The 3,391-nt window shown below is 34.2% G+C and overlaps 1 protein-coding gene and 1 long non-coding RNA gene across 17 annotated transcripts in view; one reads left to right on the forward strand and one right to left on the reverse strand.

Moving 5' to 3' along the window:
* Window positions 1-3,391, forward strand: part of Slc4a10 (solute carrier family 4 member 10) — a 432,277-nt gene that overhangs the window by 145,683 nt on the left and 283,203 nt on the right. The window lies entirely within an intron of this gene.
* Window positions 1-3,391, reverse strand: part of LOC116090228 — a 7,894-nt gene that overhangs the window by 1,090 nt on the left and 3,413 nt on the right. The gene's annotated exons all lie outside the window — the stretch shown is intronic.

The raw sequence follows: 3,391 nt of genomic DNA on the forward strand, positions 1-3,391 counted from the left end.
ATATATATATAAAACAATTACAGTAAAATTAGGATGAATATTCAGGGTATTAGATTTTATGTAATATGTAAAGTTTCTCTGGATATTGTATATAAAATATATAAGAATGCTGTTCACTAATAGTTTGGTTACCAATGGTTAAGTGGAGAAATTGCTGAGTATTAATTTTCTCTTCCTTTGTTAATATAACAGTTGTCATCTTTGACAGTGCAAACTCTAGAGTAAACAATTTTTTTTGTTCATCATAATTTAAGAATATGTAGTAACATTTACACAGGGCATACTCTGAATAACAATTATTTTACTGTAATTTTTTAACTTGGTGTAGAAAGATTATTTTATCACAAGATCAACTTTGTAATAAGTATTTCAAAGTTAGGAACAGAAACGATACATTCAAGACCATTTAGCAAAGACTGTAATAATTAGAAAAAAAAGGTTGATAATTGGAGAAGTAGTAAATTAAGACATGATTTTTTTTTTATGTCAAAGAAGGGAAAATTTAACTTTTTCCCACAAAAGAAACACCCTAAGGAGTTTAAATCTTTATAGTAAGGATGAGAAAAATGTCATTAAGTCATTTTATCTCGTTTTAGACTTTAGTCTCTTGTTTTTCATATATAATTTTTATTTAGCTGTATTGCCAAATAATTGTAATACAACCAATTTAAGCTTATCCCTGAGTAGCTTACAAATAGGTGAGACTCTTACTATGGTTATTTTATTTGGCTTTGACACTTACTGGGTGGTCACTCCTAATCTACTCATCTAGCTGCTGGCCTGCTACCTCCCCAGTGGTGTACCCCAGATCCTTGCTGTTTCCCCTGGCCATGTGCTCATTGTTCATTTGCACTCAAGGTGACTTCCTCCTCTTGCCACCTTTCTCCTCCAACCAGGTCACTTCTCACATACCTATCTCTAATTCCTCCAGTAATTGGCTGGAACCAATTTTAGTTAACCAATCCTATTAAATCAAGGAACAAGGTTTGCACAACAAAGCTTGTAAACATGAGAAGTCACATGTAGTTCTAGACCTTTGGGTATGGAATCTAGCATTATAATGCATTCCAACAGATCTAAACTGTAGCCTTTTATGTGCAAAGCCAATATCTTATTTTTTAAAATGTACTTTATAGAAAATAAGAGCCCTTCAGTTCTTATTGAACTGAGCTAGTTTGGACTAAGATGCTGTTTTCCAGCCATCAACTGAGGACATAGACTGCAAGAATTCCCCTTTAGGGTACATTAAGACACTACCTTAAAGTTAAGAACTTAAAATTGTTCAAATTTCAAGATTGGGAAAACCAACTATGATCTAAGAGACATGTGGTTTAAATTGTCTCTTTTAGCTTGGACTTCAGCACAACTCTGGAATACATTACTTAGTTTGCATGTTCTTTTTCTGGTGATTAGCTAAAATTACTATCAAGTTAGGGCCCCAAAACTTCTGTAAAATGAGTTTAAGTAGTGACTTTCAAATTGTGGATAACTATGTCTCACATTTATGTTTTATAGTAGGCATTCTTAGCTTTTCCCATAGTGATCAGGATTCATTTTTTTTAAACTGTTAAGAAAACATTTTGGGGGCATGGAGAAGTGTCTCAGTGGTTAAGAGCACTGACTGCTCTTCCAGAGGTCCTGAGTTCAATTCCCAGCAGCCACATGGTAGGTCACACTCATCTGTAATGGGAACTGATGCCTTCTTCTGGTGTGTGTCTGAAGACAGCTACAGTGTATTCATATAAATAAAAATAAACAAATCTTTAAAAAAAGAAAACATTTTTGGTATCTTTTGAGTCAGTTAAATTCAATGAAGTACTTTGATTGAGTCATCTTACAAATCAACATAATACATTTTGAATTACTCAGAACATTTTTACAGGTCCCAAAAGATATAGAATTATTGGGATAGAGCATAAAGAAAGGCTGTAAACAGTGCTAGGATACACTATCATATGCAAAATATTTTTAAAATCATTGCCAGCCTAATGTTCAGATATTTTATATTAAAAAACAAGGGACTTCGAGATCCAAGCTAGAAATCCAATACTGAAAAAAAAACCTGAAAAATAAATCTTTTTTTCAATGTCAGTATTGGTAGTAAATTCTAGAACCCAATGTTTCCTTCAAATACATTAGATGACCTCTTGTGCAAGATAAACATTGTGTTAATGTGAATATCTTATTCCCAGATCTTAAAATAGTAAAGGACGTAGGAACCGAGAGTACATTGAATGCAGTGTGATTTGTACACTTGAGAAGGGAGATGAACTTGAGCTCAACAAGAGTCTCAGGCCTCAGGACAGATCCTGGAAGGACACTCACAAGGAGCTTATTTCTCCTTCCTTACCAACAATGGATTGGTTAGGATAGGGCAGCTAGAGATGAGATTAACTCATTGTTCAGTGCTTTCCCTAGTGCCTCTTTCTATGCTGGACTCCGGCCGATCCCTACTCTCATTTCATTCTTTAGAGAGAAAAATTCCACTTTAATATTGCTGCATATGACAGGAAAAATATGATTAGTAAACACAGTATCTCAAACATAATAGAATGAAAATGAGTATTGTCACATTCTTGTAGGGTGTATAGAACGTTAACTTATTTCCTTTGTTGAACCGAGTCATATAGTTCTTAATATGATGCTTCCAATTCTGGCTGTGAGGTTTCAATAGATTCTTACTAGCTTTCTAAACAAGAGAAGCCTAGTTTTAATCATCTAGGTTCTCAATCTTCCTAATGCTGTGACCATTTAATACAGTTTCTCATGTTTAATGATCCCAACCATAAAATTATTCATGATTGTAACTTTGCTTCTGTTATGAATTGTGATGTAAATATCTGATATGGGGTCATGACCCACAGGTTGAAAACTGCTGATCTAGGCCCAAGGGGTATACTTTGGATTAGGAATTATACAGAATTCACTTTGGAGCAATTTTCAAAAAGGAAACCCCTGGATAGTTAATCTCCTGGCCGCCACCAAGAATGTACAGATAAGATATACTCATGTATTTAAAATTTCCTTATGCAATATGGAATTTCTCTTCTCTTTTATTTCTCTTTACCATCAGAATTTTGAAACCAATGATACTGAGCTAGAAAATTTTTTGTTTTCTTAGTAAAAATTCCATTACCTAGTGAAGAGCATTTTCTCTCCTGCTGTTGTTAGTTTTATACTTATCTCTTGCACTGGGAGCTGGTTAGGGTATTGGTTGATCCAGTATCTCAGTCTTTGGCCGATACCGGGTATTTAACTTTAAGATATTTTATGAAATAGACGTAGTAGGTTAAATGAGGGTAATCTTCTTCCTCCTCCTCCTTCTCCTCCTTCTCCTCCTCCTCCTCCTCTTCTTCTTCTTCTTCTTCTTCTTCTTCTTCTTCTTCTTCTT

The sequence above is a fragment of the Mastomys coucha genome, unplaced genomic scaffold, assembly GCF_008632895.1.
Source record: "Mastomys coucha isolate ucsf_1 unplaced genomic scaffold, UCSF_Mcou_1 pScaffold15, whole genome shotgun sequence".
Taxonomy (NCBI): Eukaryota; Metazoa; Chordata; class Mammalia; order Rodentia; family Muridae; genus Mastomys; species Mastomys coucha.